The sequence below is a fragment of the Giraffa tippelskirchi genome, chromosome 7 (genome assembly GCF_054371585.1).
Source record: "Giraffa tippelskirchi isolate mGirTip1 chromosome 7, T2T-mGirTip1v1.2.pri, whole genome shotgun sequence".
Lineage (NCBI taxonomy): Eukaryota > Metazoa > Chordata > Mammalia > Artiodactyla > Giraffidae > Giraffa > Giraffa tippelskirchi.
This window is the reverse complement of record NC_137281.1, coordinates 138,455,977-138,476,657: the sequence shown is the minus strand read 5'-3', so window position 1 is coordinate 138,476,657 and position 20,681 is coordinate 138,455,977. Positions and strand designations below refer to the sequence as shown.

At 41.8% G+C, this 20,681-nt stretch overlaps 1 long non-coding RNA gene across 1 annotated transcript in view; it reads right to left on the bottom strand.

The window, feature by feature from the left end:
• Positions 1 to 20,681, bottom strand: part of LOC145514740 (uncharacterized) — a 44,477-nt gene that overhangs the window by 8,070 nt on the left and 15,726 nt on the right. Inside the window, exons 3-4 of the long non-coding RNA XR_014060431.1 lie at positions 14,201 to 14,261; positions 11,229 to 11,601 (exon numbers count right to left, since the gene is read on the bottom strand). This is a non-coding gene — a long non-coding RNA (uncharacterized LOC145514740). The remainder of the gene's footprint in view (positions 1 to 11,228; positions 11,602 to 14,200; positions 14,262 to 20,681) is intronic.

Below are 20,681 nucleotides of genomic sequence, written 5' to 3'. Positions count from 1 at the left end.
AACTTAGGAAAATGGCATGGTTTAGCAACTCTTAAGCTACTGTCTGTTCTGCTTCTTTTTATGTACAGCGGATGTTGAGGCCAGCATTCAGGAAGACGCTGTTCCAACACTTGTACATCTCTGTGGGGACTGCACATGTCACTGCTAAAAGCTTCCAGACCCATGCAGTGAGATTCCGAATGTTCAAAAGACTTTGGCTCAACTTTAATAATTCATTGTCTTGTAAAACCCGGAGTAAGTCCTGAAAAACTGAAATCTACATAAGAGAAACTTAGCTGTCCATATTTTCCTCTGTTCCTGTTGGTGCCTGCTACTTTCTCTGATCATTTCTTCAGCTATCTTCACATAACTGATGATTTCCGTACCCTCACCAGTGTTTTCTAAAAAGAAAAACCTAAAAAGCCAACATATTTTCTGTCTGGTGTGCCTCTTGGAACACTGCAGACTGTTCAAAATCTCCTAGAACAGTACATCTATCATCTGTTGAGAACTTATTGTTTTCCAGGCATTGTGCTGGTTCTTTACATACATTTTTTCTAAAAGGTTATCACTGTCTTTGACCTGAGACAGTGGAGACTCAGGCTGCTTAAACAGTGTCCAAAGTCACAAATTGGTAGTGGCTTTTCTAGTATCAGACTCTATATCTGACTGACTCTAAAACTTATTTTTCGTTCCATGTTGGTTTTCTCCCTCTTCTCTATATCTCCACAAAATAATCTGGACCCAATTTTGTCCCCTCCAGAATTTGAAAAGTTTGATGATTTACCAAATGTCTTTGTACAGCTGTTTCTCTCATCACCGCTCCTGCCCCCAGGAGTGGTTAATGCCTTGCTGCGTTTCAAGCTGCAATTCTCCCGGACTCAAGAGGTCTGGCTGAGGGTTTTCAGAGACTAAGGGAAATTTTCTTTGCTTTAGGCTACAGACTTTGAGCAGCTTTGCTGCTCAGTCTGGGGCCTGTCCTGGAGCTGAAAAGAGCACTAACCATGTCCCCATCTGGCAGATAAATCTTGCTGTCATCATGCCTGTCATCGACCACATCTCATATGCGCAGGGCTGTCTCTGGAAGAAGGATTGCCTCTCCAGGTGACTGCTTAGGCCTGAGTCACCGATGCATACATCACCCAGGCAAATCGGATCAAGCCAAGAGTGAATTCATTGCACATGTTGAAGAGTGATTTCACCAGATAAAATACATAAAGTGTCACAATTGATCTAGCACCAGAGCAATGTCACTGAAAGTGGTCTGGTTGCTCATTAAAAAAAGGAAGGGCTTGGGAGAGGCATCAGGAAACCACTAGGCAGTTATAGTCATGTCTTCTGTGAGAAAAGATCCTTAAACAATGATACATTAAAAAGTTCTCATCTTTTTATACCAATAACTTTCAAATACACTTGAAAGTAGAGAAAATAGTAAAATAAAGTTTCAGATACTCATAAATCAGATTCAATAATTAGTAAAGTATTGCACCATGAAAAACTTACAATAATGCTCCAAACCTCAGAGGTCAAATCACACACAAAAAATAAAGACATAATTACTAGGTTGGTATGTTTTAACTATGGATTATACTTGATTGGGAGCTTCCTGGTTGGCATTAGTGTCAATGAAACCTGCTTGCCAATGCAGGAGACGTAAGAGACACGTTTCGGTCCCTGGGTTGGGAAGATCCCTTGGAGGAGGGCATGACAACCCACTCTAGTATTCTTGCCTGGAGAAACCTCATGGACAGAGGAGCCTGGAGGACTAACAGTCCATAGGGTCGCAAAGAGTCGGACGTGACTGAAGTGACTTAGTATGCATGCATAATTGATGAAAGTTTATATTCACATTTGTATATCCTTCCTCTCATTGAAAAACAGTTAATCTGTTTTTGTTATCATCTGTTATTGTTTCAGAAATTTTCACATAAAAATGAGCATATATATATGTTTTAAAAAGATATTACACTGACTTTACTTAATCCTAAACACCCACTTTGGGGGTCGGAAGTAGGATATAAGTTTACAGGCATCATGTCTACCAGAGAAGAGAAGTAACACAAGTCAAATTCAAACTCCCTATTACTGTTTCTCAACAAATGGATGCCTACTCCTTTGTTTAAAAATGCTCATATGTCAGACTCTGCTTGGCATAGGTAATAAAAAAGGCAGCATGGTTTTGGAAAGAGCATACAAACTAGGAGTCCAACAAATGGCCATGAACAGTATTCATAACAATAAAACGATAATCATTATAAACTGTCATGATAAAAGGTTATCATGCCCTTAAGAAGATTTTAACTTCATGGGGTGAGACATTCAAAAGTGCCAAAGGGTACAAATGAGTGCAGAAGGTTACAAAAACAGCGGTAGAATTATCTATGGGGGTGCAGTGGGAAAAATGAGGAGGGAAGTAATTGTGTCCAGGCTGGGTGATAAGTGCTCTGGTACAGTACACACACAGTAGGCACCCCTCTAGGTAGGGGGTTGGGGTGCCGGCGCTGGAATGACAGTGCAGTGAGGGCAAGAGCCCGAGAAAAGGCACAGAGATGCAAATGTGCAAAGAGTTCATGGCAGTCCAAATAGGCACCATGAGTGAACTGGTGGTTAGACAGGAAGCCACATCGTAAAACATTTTATGCCTTTGAACTCTTTTCTAGAAACAGTGGAGAGCCAGTGAAGAATTTCAAACAAAGGAATCACAGGATTCAATCTGGGAGCTGTGGGTGATGTGGGTATTCACAGCGCCTAGAATGGCAGAACCTGGTCATAGTCGGAAAAGAAATTGCTAAACAAATATTTTATATAAAGTTCAGGGAAATCTGTTGTAAAAGCTGAAACACAAAGGTAATGAAAATCATAAGGACCATGCATCATCACTGTGTGTGATCAAGTGCTTTCTAATCTGTCTTGCCTGTAACCAGAGTTCAGTATTTGCTCCCCTTCTGAATTCCTTATACCCATGAAGTCTGTCATGACCTCCTATCCCAGATACCAAAGCTGGACCCCTGGAGTCAGTCTCTACTCCTCCCTCTTCTTCAGACTACCTGCAGTCCCCTGTCCCATCACCTAAATGTTCCTCACACCTACTTCCTTTCTTTGTCCACCTACTACTGCCTTAGCACAGTCCTTACCATCACCTCTTACCAGGACTAACACCTGCTAACTGGTTTCCCTGCCTCCAGTTCTATGAACTTCCAGTCACCCGCAGCTCTCAGATCAAATCCTGTGACTCTTGTTTGAAATTCTTCCCTGGCTCCCCACTGTTGACAGGATACAGTTCAGAGGCATAAATGTTTACGACATGGCTTCCTGTCTAACCACCAATTCACTCATGGTGTCTATTGAAGTGCCGTGAACTCTCCATAGGTTTATGCCTCTATGTGGATACCAATGGGGATAAAAATGTAACCTCACTTAAGTAGAGGGCCCCCATGATCCAGTCTCGTTACATGATCATGATCAAAAAACAGTACATCAACTGAAAGGAAATTTCTAAATATCTAAGTTTTAAAAAAAAATATTGCTATTGAACATTTTAAAGGATCTCAGGATCCTAAGAAACTTTCTCTTTTTACAACCCTTTTGTCTTCCATCCATTTTTCTCACCTATTGTAAATATTCCTCACCTCTCTTCAGAGTCACTCCTGCTTAGCCCTTACTAAGCCCTCACTCTGGTCCTTCTATCCCCCGGCTTCTTCTCTGGATTCTGTGCTACAAAAAGCCAAAGGACCAGAGGGCCAAGCAGGCAGCAGTTGGTCAGGCGGACAAAGCCAGATACCTCTTTAGTGAGCAGAGAGAGAACAGACTGGAACTATATACAATTACAATTTTGGTTCCATTCATTATACAAAGATGAATAAGCCATCTGTGATGATGGAAACCTCACTCCTGAGTGATGTGTATATCATCATCATTTCATGTTTATTTTTATGGTAGGCAACTTTCATCTTGTGGATGGCAGTGCCAACATTATAATGAGCCAGGAAAGCTCGCTTACTGGAAGACGGCTTGAGGGCAGCTTGTGTTAGGGGAACTGTCTCTGCCAGGAAGCTGGGGCTGTCTGCTCTCCTTCTCTGAATTCACACTTCAGGCTGTTTTTGGCTGGCATCACGTGCAGCACTTTAGGGAGGTGTTTTAGAATGGATCTCATGAGGGTCAAGAGCAGTAGGCAGCTGGTGCTGTGCCAATAGACTGCCTCTGCACGGGGGGACTCCTTGCTGGTGGTCATGCTTCACTGTTTTCAAGCCTTATGCCTGCACATGAGCAGCCCTTCCAGCATCCCTGATGTCTGAGTTTGCCTGGCCCTTACCTAACTACACGCCCCAGGAGCTCCAGGGCCTTCCAGTGTTTATATCATCTTGAATTCTGGTGCTGGATGCATATCTGGTCTTCAACCCCACTGCCACTGCTACCCCTGCACTCTGAAGGGCCTTACTTCCTTAGGACCTGCTGCCTGTGGTTTTGGACTGACTGATTATGAGCCAAGAGATGATGAGCCAGTGAAGGGAAGGGATTAAACTGACAACACTGGGCTGAAGAGAAGGCAACTTAGGAGAAACAATAGAGTGTGGTTTATTTTATATTGGTGGCCCATTTGAGTTGCCCAGAGAGCTAAGAAAAAAAATACTGCACCCTAATACAGTTAAATTGAAACCTCTGGGATGGGGGTTATGGAGGTGACCCTCCAGGATGGCCCCCAGTGACCCCATCCCTTGGGTATTCATACCCTTTTATAATTCTCTCCCATTGAGTATGGGCAAGACTTAGTGTCTTGCTTCTAATGAATAGAACAGGTAGAAGTGAAAGTATGTAACTTGGAGATTAGGTCATAAAAGCATGTGGCATTGCTTTCTGACTCCCTCAGGTCACTTGCTTTGGAAAAGGCCAAACATCATGTTGTGAGCAGCCTCATGGAAGACAGATGGTAAGGAACTCTGGCCAAAGCCATGTGAGTGAGGTTGGTGGTATATACTCTTACTCAAGGCAAGCTTCAGCTGACCGCAGCCTCAGCTTCACCATGACTGCAGCATCATTGAGAATCTCTAAATCAGAACTACCTGGCTAAGCTGTTTCCAGATTCTTGGCCCACAGAAACTGTGAGATAATAAATGTATGTTTTTTTTTAAGCCATTAGCTGTGGCATAATTTGTTACACAGCAATAGATAACTAATACAGGGCTAAAGCAGCTGATCTTTTTTTTTTTTTTTACAAGTTTCCTGGGTGATTCTAAAGTGTCGCCACTGGTGTCAAGGAGTGAATGGGTGGAGGAGCCTGGGAACTAGGGGGCAGGGGAGCTGTGGAAGGGAATAGATACGGTGAATCAGTAACTGTACTACACACTTACATCTGGTATCCTGTTGATCTGACAAAACTCTCCAGGAGTTACATGCTATCATCCTAATATACCTAGGAGAAAACTAAGAGATACCAAAACAACTGCCCACGATCGGAAGACTTAAAACCTAGGTCCCATTTTATTTAGAAGCCTGTGTTCCCTCCACTGTGTGATGCAACAACCCTGATCCCCTAAGAGAGAGCTTAGAACAAGGAGAGAGGGCTGATTCCTGTAATCTTACTGCCTGTCAGTTGTTTGTACCTGGATTTCTGCTCCAGTGGCTGCTAAGTGCTCACCAGAAGGAGCACTGATAACATGCTCACCAGGGATGTTATATGCATCAGCATCCAGCCCACAATGAATATTTGCTGCGAAGCCTGAGGCAAGAGCAGTTTGGGAGAGAAGAGGCCAATCCAGGCTGCGTAGCCCTACCTGCCAGGTGGCCCAAGTGGGCCCTTCATCCCTTAGAGATCTGTGGGCCTGGGATCCTGGGTGTTTCTCTCTGACTGTTTAATGCCACTATTTAACATGATTATTAAGCCTGAAGCCCTTTGCCATTTCCACCCATGATGTGCTAAAGTGATCCCTAGGGGACGGAGGTGTAACTGGGCTCTGAGACAAATCCATGCTGCCTGACTGTCTATCTCTAATGGGGAGAAAATATGCCCTAAACTAAAGATGGTTTTGGAGTGACATTTAGAGAGCAATTAGCCATAGGAAAATGAGAGGGCAAGTTTCCTCCAGTTGGAACTTTACAGCAAACTTTCTAAAATCCTTATTATTGCCCCAGCTACCTCATGTTCATCAGGCTTCAGCTACAAAGACCATTCCTAACGAAACATATTATCATAATTGAATAATCTTTAATTACTGATTCCAAAATGAAAAAAAAAAAAAAACAGCAAAACAAAACCCAAACCCAGCTCTCAATTTATGTTTAGTGAGGATTACGTAAAGTTAGTATCTTGTGGAAATAGCTCAGTAAATTTAATTACTCAGCAGTGGTATCCTATAAATCTGGAAGTAAGTAGCTAAGTCAATTGGCTGCTCCAGCCTGGCCCACATTATCTTCACCTTCTACGGTGGCTCCTGGGTGAATGTCTTTAGTGACCTGAAGCTATTTTGTCATATTGCTCAAGCACACAGAGACCTCTTTGGGCTTTGAAAGGTACAGTGACAATCATGAGGAGAAGTCTTGTTCTTTTAATGACCATCCATCACTTAGGTCAGAGACAGCAGTGTAGCAAAGTGCAGCTGGGTAACCAGGGGCTTGGGCTCGATGAGAAGTAAAAATCAATGAGGTGCAAACAATATGCTTGTGAAGTCAAGGCAACGTTTACTCTCTGCTCCCACTTTGTCTCTGCCCTGCAGTCTTGATATCCTTTTAAAATGTGTATTTGCAATGAGGATGTTAGTATGACATTTACAAAGTTAAAAAAAAATTAATATGGAAAAGTGTGGAGAAAAAATAAAATCACCTTTAATCTCTCTACCCATTCATAACTGCTTTTAATATTCTGGAAATGTTCTAATCTTTTAACATACACACACATTTTAAAATTCTGCCAAGTTTCCTTTCTTGCTTTTTAATTTAGAATCATGTCATGAACATTTCCTCCTGTCATTAAAAAGTCTTTTAATGCACAGTGGATGGTCACTATGCTATTGTAAGACTGAGTCATAAGTTAACCAGTTTTCTGTTATTGGACATACAGCTTGTTTTCAATTTTTCACTACATAAATACTACATAGTTGTGCTTTACTTTACATCTTTGTCCTTTTACTGATAGTTCGCAAAGAGTCGGGCACGACTGAGTGACTGAACTGAACTGAACTGATAGTTCTCTTAAGAAAAATGACAAGAAGTGGACTTTCTGGGCCAGAGAATTGTACATTTTAAATCCTTTTAGGTGTACCACCAAAATCACGATGCCTTTAGATAACAAGACCACCATGTTTGGTTATGTTGTCTGAATGCTGCACAAAGGTGCCAAGATGAGAGGATGAATTGGGGCTGAAATCCAGTCTACATTTCCCTTGCCCCAGCCTTGCACCTTGCAAGTGGGGAACCACATAGAAAGAAATGCTTTTTACCTTGCCCCAAAGCTTCACCTGATTGCTGTATGATTTACCTACAGAGGTTCTACCTGCTCAGAGGAGATTTGTCTTTTCACCTTGTCTGCCTACATAAGTGTCTTTTGTAAATCCTTCATAGGTGCTATGTGTGCTGGTGGGGGATTGCTGACTCAACAGTATGATTTTTTTCTTTGAACTGACAAATTGATATTTTATTAAAATTTACATTAAATGTCTCTTTCAGTGGCTTGAATTGCCAAAAGGCTCCTTTCAAACCACCCCCACTATTTTTCACATCTTATCAAAGTGCCTTCTAATAATTGTTCTCGGGATCACAAAGTTTTCCAAATTGGGCTTTCAGTCTTATCTGAGCCTCTGTGATCCTAATGCTAAGTAGGTATGTGTTTCTTAGCAACCCTTCTCTGGGTCTGATGTCCACTTGGGCAGTGATGGGACTTGGGCAAATTGGGATTTGCCATGAGACTTATGTAGCTGAAGTTTCAGGGCCCCTTCCAAAATCCTGGACATAATTTGGTATGAGCAAAATTTTTTAGGGAGGGACACTCAAATTGTATGACCTTCAGCGCCTGCAAAATATTAATTCAGCCCCATCTTAGGACTGGTCCATCCTTTTACTACCTACTCTGCGCTTTCTCCGATTATTGCCTTAGGATTGTAATCATCTCTTCTATCCATTGTGGTTTTTAAAAATCTATAATTTAAAAACATATTTTTAAATAGCTTTTGACTTGTCTGTCCTTTGGCTACCAGCTCAACTCTAATGAGCCTTAGCTCTACATACCCAGCCATCACATCTTACTATTTTTCTAGGATCACCAAACTATCTCTGTTTAACAAAGTTGTCAATGTCTCCTGATTTTATTCATGCTGACTGTGAGCCTCTTGGGAATCACAAATAACCCCAGACCTACCTAAGTATGTGCACTTTGCCAGACTAATTTTTTGTGGAACATCTGTTCACATTTCAGTGATGCTACATTTTCTAACTTTGCTTTGTATCTACAACCTGGAGTTGTAACTATTGAATCTGAAGTTTTTTAGTCAAACTGCCTGATGTCATATCTTGTCTTTGCCCCTGCTTAGCTCAGGTATATTATTTAAGTAGATTTTTTGGTTCGGTTTTCACATTTGTAAAATGGGAATGATAATAAATATCTATCTTACCAAGTCTCCTGATAAATAATGAGAAACTGCATATCAAATTTCCAGAACAGAGCCTATAACTTATGTAGTTACAATAATAATCACTATCATTTAAAAAAGCAGCAGTAGTTAGAATTGCTGTTTTGGGAGAGAATAAGATGAGATCTGTTTTGTTCATTATTATATCCCTGCTGCTGAGAATAGTGCCTAATAGATGCTCAATAAATATTAGAGTTCAAATGAGTGAAAGAATGATGTGTATAGATCCAGAACTTGCTGCACTGTAGTTGAAGTGCCCCAAAGATACTGAAGTTTGGTTCAAGAGACTGAAGCACCAGAAGGATGGCTGATGCAATAATTTATGATTTAATTGGGGTTCTCAAGACTCCAAGTGGAAAAAATCAGTAACTAAGACATGTTTTGCTTAAAAGAATTTGGTTATTTCCCCTGCACCCAGGGAGCAACTACTGAGTAGTCCATGATGCCAGTTCAATTTTCAAGGAATCTTGTGCTGGAAGTTGGCCAGCCAGAGAAGGTGGGAAGGAGTAGGGAAAGGGGAGAGTACCAGGATGGTACTTTCAGAGGGCATTAGCACCAAAGCATCTGCCTTCTGAATCTCGATTTCCCAGAATCTGAGTCCACAGACTCTGGGAAGAGGTGAGAGTTGTCTGTGAAACTTCCTTAAAATTATATGCAGGATTTGGGAAATATCTGAGTATAGGCACATATACATTATTCTAGGGATCTTAATACTTTCTTAATTAATTCTCAAATAATTCCAAGACCCAGAAAAGATTAAGAATCATTTGAATTTCTGCTTAAAATAAGAAAGCTAGAAGGAGAAGATGAAAGGTTCAGGGTGGCACTTGCTATAAGTGGAAGAAGCGGCAGCAGTATTTTGCGTCCATCGCTTCCACCCCTCAGGTAGGAAGAAAAAGGCTGTTTTCTTCAGACCAAACTCTGACATTCTCTCCAGTTTAGCACCATTGGATGGCTACCAAGCATTAGTGAGTCTTACTATTTTTCCTGAGTCCTCAGCTTGATTCTTGACTTCTGCAGGAATTTAGACAAGGCAGCATCCACGCCCTAAAAGTACCTAGCCAGCAGACAAAGAAGAATGCCCAGAATAAGCTACTGGGACTAGACGAGAAAAGGATGGCTATGTATTCATGTTTATTTCATGTCACAGTGGGAAATGCCTATATTCTTCTTTCCCTTGGTTGTTTCACCACAGGAGATCTGGGAGGAAAAACGTCCTGCAAAAGACACTGAATTTTAGGAAGAGGTTTACCAGCTGGACAGTTGTTGACTTTGATGTGAAAGTTATGAAACTCTCCTGGTCATCAGGCTGGATTTTGATGGCAATGAAGCAGTCACTTAGCAGGCAACCGATATCATTCAGCTTTAAATTTAAGCCATAAATAGAAAACTAGTCCTTACAGAGCAAGCTCTTGTAGCTCTAGTCTAACTATAGGGCCATTTGTACCCTCTAGGCTCATCCTTTTGTGTTCTCTTAGAGTCTTTGGTGTGTTGATGTAGCAGCCAGACTGGAGCTCAGCAGTTGGCCAGGGGTTTCAGCTCCCATGACCAGTCTACTATGACCATCCACCACTGCCTGTATGAGATTACCACCTTTACCTTGCCTCTTGAAGGGTAAGGAGGTGGGTACTTACTTTGAGACTGAAAGTGAACTCCTTTGATTGTGAGAGCTTTTGACTACATGAAATTGCTATTTTCTTTTTTGTTAATACTTTCTATGGCTTCCCCAGTGGCTCAGACGTTCAAGAATCCTGCAATGTAGGAGACTCGGTTTCAATCCCTGGATCAAGAAGATCCACCGGAGTAGGAAATGGCAACCCACTCCAGTACTCTTGCCTGGAGAGTTCTATAGACAGAGGAGTCGGGCGGGTCCATGTGTCACAAAGAGTCAGACACGAATGAGCAGTTAACACAACGATACTTTTAAAAAGTTATTTTAAAAAGAAAAATAAAACTATCAGACATGAGTAGCTGAAGATTCCATAGGGTTAAGTGTCCTACATATCAGGGGGTCATGAACATTCTCGGAGGTTTTATTTAAATTTCACCCTACCATCCAAATGTAGACATTATTAAGATCAGAGACTTCAGAGTATGTGGCCTCTCTGCTGCTATCCTTATCCAAATAGGAGACCTCGTCTCAATAAAAAACATGATTCAAATTATCCTTGGTGGTGCTGATTTCTTATGCTGTGAAGATGAAGCTATGGGAAGAAGGGACACTCAAAGCTGGTTCTATTTTTTAATGCTATACATGTACATCTCATGATGTAATAGAAGCTCAGCCTTATCACTATTATGTTTTTGCTCCCATTGTCCCTCTAAATTTATCCTCTGCTCCCAGGAAAAAAAAAATTGGCAGATAGTGATGGACAGGGAGGCCTGACGTGCTGCGGTTCATGGGGTCGCAAAGAGTCGGACATGACTGAGAGACTGAACTGAACTGAACTGATGGTCATTTTAAGTCTCAACACAGTCTCAATTCAGTAACTAGAATGAATCAGGCCCATGATATTAATCAGGGACTTCATTCTCTTCTTGCAGAGAAAAGACATGCTTTCATCTTTCCTTGGCAGCTGCCTGACTTTAAGGAAGGGACTGTGATAGGCTTCTGCTCTTTCTCCCACTCACCTTCTCACAGATTCCCAAACTGCTATTTTTTTATTCTACAAGAACTGATAAGGGGATAGAAAAACTCTGACTCAGCATGGTGACTTATGTTCTCTGTCTGGAAGATAATCAAGCTCATTCTTTCTCCTGGGTTCTGCAGACACACTCATCACTTGAATCTCTCACGTTTGCACTGCAGTGATGTCCTCCATTCCCCAGGCAAGATGCTTCCCAGAAGGCCCAGGCTCAGGGTGGTCCACTCAGAGGTGTGCTGGAGTGGCCTTACATGGCCACATGAAAGCTGATTATACACCTCCATTCCAGACTGTACATTCAGGGACTTCAGATTGGTAGCTGGAAACTGGCCATGATGGGAGGATTTACATTCAGGACACTGCGGAAAAAATAAAAAGAAATCAGGGCTTTCCCCGCCGCCCCCGCTCACCCTCAGAGAGTTGGATCTTAACCATCAGCACACTGCTGGGTCCATCCAGCCCAGACCCCTGGTACTGGAGTTCCCTTGCTCTCACAGGAAGTCTTCTTGGGTAAGATTTCATCAGCTCTAGTCCAGCTCTCTCCTGTGCCTATAGGCAATCCTTATCATATTTTTGCCCCTTCCAAACTGAAAGGATTTCAGGCAGATCACAAGGTAGCAGTCAGAATGAATTTCTCCAAAGACTCTCTTCATCACACCCTCTCCCCTCTTCACACTTTGATTCCTCTTTATAGCCTTCATCTTGCTGAGAGGGTGCAAAAAGCATAGAACCAGTTCAACTAATCATTTCCTTTGTACACTCAATCTGTGGAGGCTGTCCCAGATTCATTTAGGTATTTTATGCATCTGAGTTCCATTTAAATTTCTCTTCTTCATTCATGTGTCACCATTTTGTGCTGAGCTATCATTCTAGGGCTTGCTAAACGCAGGGGAAGCAAACATAGTCCCATGTCATGAGCCTTTAGAATTTGTGCCGTCCAATATAGAAGTCACTGCTCTCATGTGGTTAAATTCCAATTCATTAAAAGTAAATAAAATTTCATTCTCCATTGTACTAGCCACATTTCAAATGGCTTCTTCTTCCATCACTGCAAAAGTTGTACTGGACAATGATAACTTGGATGGACATTGCTTTGAAAGTTTAAACTGGTGGGGATATGATATGAAAATGAAGAAGAGCCATAATTCAAGATAAATGCCTGCCAGTGTGTATTCAACTAAGATCTTGATGTTTTTATCTGTACAGGCTACACTACATTTCACAATTATGATTCCATCATCAGGCCCTGGAGAGAGACAAGAGATGAAATTGGACCCTTACACAGCCTTTGGATACAACACCACTGAAAATAGACAGATTTCTAGGCAAATGTCATATACATTTGTGAATTTTGGTGTATACACTCTCGACTTTGTCACTTGCTTTTAAATCATCACTGTGTTTTTGCTGCTGTCATCCGTCAACTTTTGCTCATCTGCCTGGAGGTGGAAGTTGGGATGTGGTACCCCATCAGGAAGTTGAGGGGGTTCAGAAGGCAGCCTGTAGACCAAGGGCCATTGTAATTTGGTTGTTTCAATAGAGGTCAAATTTTATGGGGTCCAGGAAAAATGTCTTCCCCACAGGCTCCAGAAATTTTTCTTGTTATATGGGAATTTGAAGGATTATTAGATTTGATTTGGAGATCTTGACTTTATACCCTCTGATTTATTAATCCACAAACCAAGAGCATGAACTCTTATACTGTACCCTGTGGATTTTCCCCAGTCATGAGTAAGGGGAAATGGATATTCATGTTTCAGTGTACATGCATGAATGAGCATGTTTTTTGAAGTATGCCAAACTAGATCTGATCACCAGTTTTGAGATCCGAGCAATGGGCCATGGCAGTGTAATACCCCATGGCTATCACCATCAGCATTCCTGTGCAGTATTTTGAGGCCCCCATTGACAGAGTTCTTGAGTGAAAAATGGCTTTGGTCTTGGAAGTGGCCTTCTGAGCACAATCCATTAAGTCCAGTGCTTGAGGGGCCTGTGTGCACTGTGACATATCTTTATAAGCTGGAATAGAGACAGCAGAGAGGCAGTTTTGCTGATGTATATAGGCTTAATGGTCTCAGTGTTGTCATCTTGAGTTATGAAGCTTTTCCAAGGCTAATGGTGATGCAATGCCTGATGGCGGAAGAGGAAGTCAAGGTGGGGAAATGTGAGGTGCTCTAGTGGTAAATCAGGGAGACCACCCCAGACTTGGGAGAGCAAGGCTTGGCCTGGGCGGGCATGCTTTCCCCTGATACACACAGACGTCTTTCAAGAAAGATCATTAAACCACTGAGAGCAAGAAGGAGATGGCTTAAGGATCACTTGGAAGTTGATGGATAAATAGAAGGTAGTTATTCATTTATTTTTTCTGGGATGTGAATGTGGAATGACCAAGCTGACTGGATTTCTAAACACCACCCAACAACAGTAGCCCCTTCCTTCTATGTTTATGTCTTGGAAGTTCTATACTTTTCTCTGCCTTTTTTTAGGAATTTAGAAAGGGAACATGGCTGATTTTGGAGAAGATCAAAAATAAATCAGATATTATGCCTTGAGGGTTTTTAAATTTCTTATTTAGTTTTTAAGGAAGAGTGCATGTCAGTGTCTGACTGGGAAGAGCTTTGCGAATACACCTCAGTTAGGTGCCTCCGGGTTCCTGCTTCACCTGGGGATCAGACCAGAACAGATGCCTGTCTCCACAGCTACCGCATAAAAATGGAGCCTGAGTCAGAAGACCTGATCCTGTTATAAAGTCTTTCTTGCTACTGATCTCTGATTTTTTTAATGTATCGTCTTGATTCCTTTTGGGTATCTTTTGCCCATTCTCTTCTCATTTCTACTGATCATCTGCTTCCAGAACAATTAGGAAAAGGACACCGCATTTGTTATGGACATAAACGTAGGCTTGATCTCCTCAGGCTAGTATTTTGGAAGTACCAAAGGGAAGAAAAATGGCCTTACCTTGAATGTTACTTTAGTCTTTAGTTGTAAATAGTTTTTGGCACCAATTGTGGGCATTACCCTATGAAGAATATGAAAATATACAAGACTCAGTTCTATCCTAAATAGCTCAAACTTTAGTTAGATATATAGAACTGGAGTACATGAAAAATTAAATTATGCAAATGTTAATAGCTTCAGTATATTAAATGCCTACTGTGTGCCAGGTGATTCACACATATTATTATATTCTTCAAAATTACCCCACAAAATTTTATTATCTGCATTTAACAGATAAGGATCCTGAGTCTTAGGAGATGAAACTTTCTACAGTTCACTAAGTTAACAAATGTTGGTACCTGTCTCAAAGCTAGAACTCTTTGTTCTGAAATATAATACCTTTATATTTGTTCATTTTAATTAAGATAGAGATTATAGCCATGTACAAAATTGATACTTAGTAAAAAGAGTTACCGGAGAAGGCACTGGCACCCCACTCCAGTACTCTTGCCTGGAAAATCCCATGGACAGAGGAGCCTGGTAGGCTGCAGTCCATGGGTTCGCTAAGAGTCAGACACGACTGAGTGACTTCACTTTCACTTTTCCCTTTCATGCAGTGGAGAAGGCAATGGCAACCCACTCCAGTGTTCTTGCCTGGAGAATCCCAGGGACGGGAGAGCCTGGTAGGCTGCTGTCTATGGGGTTGCCCAGAGTCGGACACAACTGAAGCGACTTAGCAGCAGCAGCAGCAAAAAGAGTTACAAGGAACTCTGTAGAAGGAAAGTGTTCTGTGGCATGGAGTGGCTAGAGACTTTGGGTAGAAGTGGACTGACTTTATCTAAGATGTAAAGAATGACTAGGATGAGTTAAGAAGAGAAAAGAGGGACAGCCTACCTTCAGGGGGAACTGGATCGATCGCTAGCATCCTAGAGTGGACTTGAGGGGTGCACTTGGTTTCAAAGTTACAACCGAGAAGCTCCTCAAGGCTGGAGAAGTTCTGGAGGTGGAATAGATTTGTGACTATCATCCTCATGGCTAGGTCACCACTCAAAGACAAGGTCTACTTCTGGAAGAATCTTTCTGGTTTGTTGTCCTCCATGGCCATACTCTAGGTGAACACTGGGAAAACAAACTTTTTGGGTGTCAGTGTTGGCAGCCGATTTCCTGTTGATACAAGTTTTGGGACCTGAAAATTGCCTTGGAGGTTGAATAAGTGCTAGGTTTATAGTTTCTTTGACTTTATAGTTACTTTGAAAACATTTTAGACTTTTGGTCTATCTGCATGTCTTCTCTGATGCAAAGGCAAAGATCTTAGCTACACAAATATATTAAGCATAAGAATTATTGTCTTGTAGCCAAGGCCTGTGCTCTGATGTCTCCAAGGTCACCAGCTGAATAGTTTTGGGGGCCTTGCCTGTAATCCTAGCCCATAATCCAGTCTTGCCCACTTTCATCTTCACAACCACCTCTAGAGGCAGGTACTATTATTATTTCAATTTCATAGATGGTAAAACTGATTCTTAGAGAGGTTAAGATACCAGATAGAAAGGAACAGAGGTCATCAGGATGCTCCCTCCTCTCTAGCTTAGAACAGACCTCAGCATACAAGTTACCTAGGGCTCCCTCAGGTACATTCCACATAGCTCCTGTCATTCTTTCTCTGAGAATCTTTTGCCTGTGAAACTTTTCTTATGGCATCCCTCTGCCTCTGATCTGAGAAACCCCAGAAGCCCAGCTGGTGGATGTCAGGCAGCCAGCTCATGGATCTTCCTTTTTGGAAGTGGTCAATAGTGTGTGAAGCTGCACAGAGAGCACCCGGCCCCCTGTGCTTGTCAGAACCACAGAAAATAAATTCCCTCTTGGCCCAGCAGTAATCAGCTCACGCCTCGAAGCATGAAATTTGATTAGCACTTTTATCTCTGCTGCATCACTTGAACTGTTATAACAGGTCGTAAAATTACTGAGTCCTGCCTGATCCACCCCCATGTCAGTGTGACCCTGGTGTAGGACTCAGTGACCTCCAGGGAACAGGAGTAGGTTGGCTGCTTACAAAGTGAAGAGCTTTGTTCTTTTTCATTTCTATGAACTTGCATATACAGGCCAAAGTAATGCTGCCAGAAAAGAGAGTTCCTTTCTCAGAGAAACCGAAGGGTTACCGAGGTTGGTTTTTGCAACTTTAGTGTACCACTTCAATGGAGGTGGGAGATGGTATGGTTTCTGTAATAACATGTGACTTATTGTATTTGCAATGCAAATTTTGTCCCAAATTACAAAAAGAGCTGCATTTGCACAGTAGAAGTGAGTTAAGAGTCTATATCTGGAAATAGTAGCCTATAGTGATTTCCCAAACTGATTTGCAAATTAGAATATTCTAGGGAGATGTTAAAACCACATGTTCTCAGGCTCTGTCCTAATATTTCCACATGAATCTATATTTCTGAGAATTCAGCCTAGAGTGTGTATTGATCATGTTGGACCACTGTTCTGGGAAACATGGATTGTAAGGGGAGGATGGCTGGACCGCCTCCATTTCAGTGCCCAAAGTGAAAGTGAAAGTGGCTCAGTCATGTCAGACTCTTTGTGACCCCATGGACTATACAGTCCATGGAATTCTCCAGGCCAGAATACTGGAGTGCGTAGCCTTTCCCTTTTCCAGGGGATTTTTCCAACCCAGGGATCAAACCCAGGTCTCCCACATTGCAGGCAGTTTCTTTACCAGCTGAGCCACAAGGGAAGCCCAAGGATGCTGGAGTGGGTAGCCTGTCCCTTCTCCAGCTGATCTTCCCAACCCAGGAATTGAACTGGAGTCTCCTGCACTGCAGGCGTATTCTTTACCAACTGAGCTACCAAGGAAGCCCTGAATGCCCCAAGGACCAGGCATATTAGGACTTGCGTCATCTAATATGAGAATGCCTTTTCTTTACTTTCCTTTTTTTGAAAATATTTTCTTAAAAAAAAAAATTATTTATTTGACTGAGCCCAGTCTTGGTTGTGGCACAGGGGGTCTTCACTGCATCATGTGGATCTTTCGTTGCGGTGCATGAACACTCTAGTGGCGTGCGGGCTCCAGAGTGCATGGTCTTCCGTATTGCGGGACTCGAGCTCCCTTGTTAAGGCTTAGCTGCCCTGCAGCATGTGGTTTCCTAGTCCCCCTGCCAGGGATCAAACCTGCATCCCCTGCATTGCAAGGTGGATGCTTAACCACTGATACCATCATGGAAGTCCTGAAGATGCATTTTCAATGAACCCAGAGCCACAGAAGCTTCGGTAAAGAAGGTCTATTTTAAAGATTCAAAAGAGCCGTGTGAATGACAGCGTCCTAGATCTACCCCTTTCAAGGCTCTGAAGATCTTTTCCATTAAGATATACAGGATGGTGAGAATAACAGGCACATTGCCTAACATGTTTGTTATGCAAACAAAGACTGACATGTGCTGTTTTAACAAACAAAACAAAATGGAAACAAACAACAACAAATAAAGCCCCTGACTTTATATGGACCAGAGGCAATTATGGGGGCATGACCAGCATGTCCTCTTCCTGTAGTTAAGATGCTTGGGAGATAAGTCAGAATTAGTCTTTCTATTGCATTATTGTTTATTCATTGTTTATTAAACAAGTACTTATTGAGTACATATTATGTTACAGGTACTTTTTTGTGGAACTTGGTACTGTTCTATGTGCTTGGGACACTTTGGTGAACAAAACAGGCAATGATACTTGTTTTTAAGGAGCTTGCATTTTAGGGCAGAAGCAAGGGGAAGACAGGTAATAAACAATAAACAATAAGTTAATAAATTATGCAGTATGTTAGAATGTTATTGGTTCCATGGAGGAAAAGGGAGAAATATGTCATGTTAAAGGGAATCAAGAATACCAGGTAAATGGGTTACAGCATTAAATATGGTGGTGGATAGAGAAGCCTGGCGGGCTACAGTCCATGGGGTCACAAAGAGTCGGAAACAACTGAGCTACTAACACTTTCACTTTATGGTCCAGTTGAGCAGATTACATGTCAGCAAAAATTGAAGGAGGTGTAGGTATGTGAAGGAAGACCCTTCTAAGCAGAAGGAACAAGTCTAGGCAAAGACCCAAAGGAGAGAGAATGCCAGTGTCACAGGAGGGGATGAGTGAGAACAGAGAGTAAGAGAGGTCATAAGAACATGGCATATGCAGCCCTTTAGCCTTTGTAAAGACTGTAATTTTACTCTGAATAAGATGGAAGGCAAGGTAAGACTGTAAGCCCAGGGATGACATGATCTGACTTATTTTTTAATTAATCTTTTGTTTGTTTTGAAACGTTTATTATAGAAATTTTAAACAAACTAAAGGAGATAGGGCAACCCACTCCAGTACTCTTGCCTAGAAAATCCCGTGGACAGAGGAGCCTGGTGGGCTACAGTCCATGGGGTCGCAAAGAGTCGGACATGACTGAGCGATTTCACTTCACTCACTTCACTCACTCCATACTTTATCACTGGAGAAGGAAATGGCAACCCTCTCCAGTATTCTTGCCTGGAGAATCCCATGGACAGAGGAGCCTGGCGGTCCATGGTCCTTGGGGTCACAGAGTCGGACATGACTGAAGTGACTGAGCACGCATGCAAAGGAGATAGGCTATAATTATAATTGTTGATCTGTTGTCAATCTTGTGTATCTATACCATGATTCACTTCCTCTCCTCTCTGAATTCCAGATATAATATCATTTAATCAGTAGATATTTCAATTATATAACGTCTTTTTGAGGTGTAATTTATAAAGTACAGCTTCATGAGTGTGTTCACATATGTGTGTGTGTTGATGCAGCTTGTAGATCACATTAGACACAAACTGAAAATCATTAGACTTAGGAATGTATGGGTAACTGGTAACCTTTAGAAGAGCAGTTTGGAGAGCAAGAAGCTAATTGGAGTGTTTAAGAGAGAATGAGAGGTCCGTTCTCTACATGTGTGCCTCTATTCCTGCCCTACAAACAAGTTCATCTTTCTGGATTCCATCTATATGTGTTAATATATTATATTTGGTTTTCTCTTTCTAATTTACTTTACCCTGTATGACAGGTTCTAGGTCCATCCACATCACTTCAACTGGCTCAATTTCGTTGCTTTTTATGTCTGAGTAGCGTTCATTGTGTATATGTGTAGACACAGTTGGGAAATGAGCAGAGGGATGAACTGAGAGAGTGGCACTGACATGTAGACACTACCATGTGTAAAATAGATGGCTAGTGAGAAGATGCTGTATATTACAGGGAACTCAGCCTGTGTGCTCTGTGATGACCTAGAGCACTGGGATAGGAGGGTGTGAGGGAGGCCCAAAAGGGAGGGGATACATGTATGTGTGTGACTGATTCATGACATTGTACAGCAAAAACTAACACGACATTTTAAAGCAATTATATTCCAATTAAAAAAACTCTATTAATAAGTTTTAAAAGAGAGAGAGAATGGGAAGATAGTGTGTGACAAGTATACATCATGCTTTAGAGGAGTTTGATGCAAAAGAAAGCAAAGTAATGGGGCCAGAGCTCTTGGGGAAAGTAGGGCTAAGAGAATGTTTGTATGTTTGTTTGTTTTAAAGATGGAGAAATAACAGCACATCCGTATGCTCGTGGTAATGACCCAAAAGAAAAAGTAGAACTGATGATGTAAGAGAATGAAGAGGATTGCTAGAGACAAATCTTTGGGTAAGTGAAAGAGTTGAAATCTAGTCACAAGTAATCACATGTAGAGGGATTGCTTTAAAAGGGGAAAAGATAATCAGCAAAGATACAAGAAATCAATGCCTTATAGACTGAAAATACTTGTGGCAGACAAGATTGGTAAGCATGTATATGGTAGGTATCTCAGACTTTGTAAGCCTGAGAATAAAGATGTAGTTTTAATAAGATCCAAATCTTTATGTCTCTGAGCCTTTCCGTTTGCTGCTGGAATCTTGGCCTTTTCTAAATTTATTTTTCCCAAATAGGTTTAGAAACCCAGAGGTGCTTTTAATATTTGTACACACAAGTCCTGTTTATTAATAGCTATCACAGTTAGATGAATTTAATATCACACACTCAAACTACAGGACGCAAAGCCAAAGATATTTTTCCCCAGCTTTGAAGAAATATTTCTTTTTAGTTATGTAAAGTCCCCAGAGCAGAGTTGCTTGTACAACCTCTTCCTCTCCAGGAAAGCAAGTGCTTTGGACAGATTTTAGGGTCAGTTGCTGCACATCACCAAGAACCACACTAACCCTTTTTGACATCAAGCCCTACTCATAGCTCAAGTCTATCCCCCTTATGATCAGTTAAATCTCAACATCTCTATTATTGCCGCCATTAAGATGGATTTTGGGCTTCCCTGGTGGCTCAGTGGTAAAGAATTCTCCTGCCCTGAAGGAGATTCAAGTTTGATCCCTGTGTCAGGAAGATCCCCTGGAGAAGGGAATGAAAACCCACTCCAGGATTCTTGCCAGAGAATCCCATAGAGAGAGGAGCCTGGTGGGTTACAGTCTAT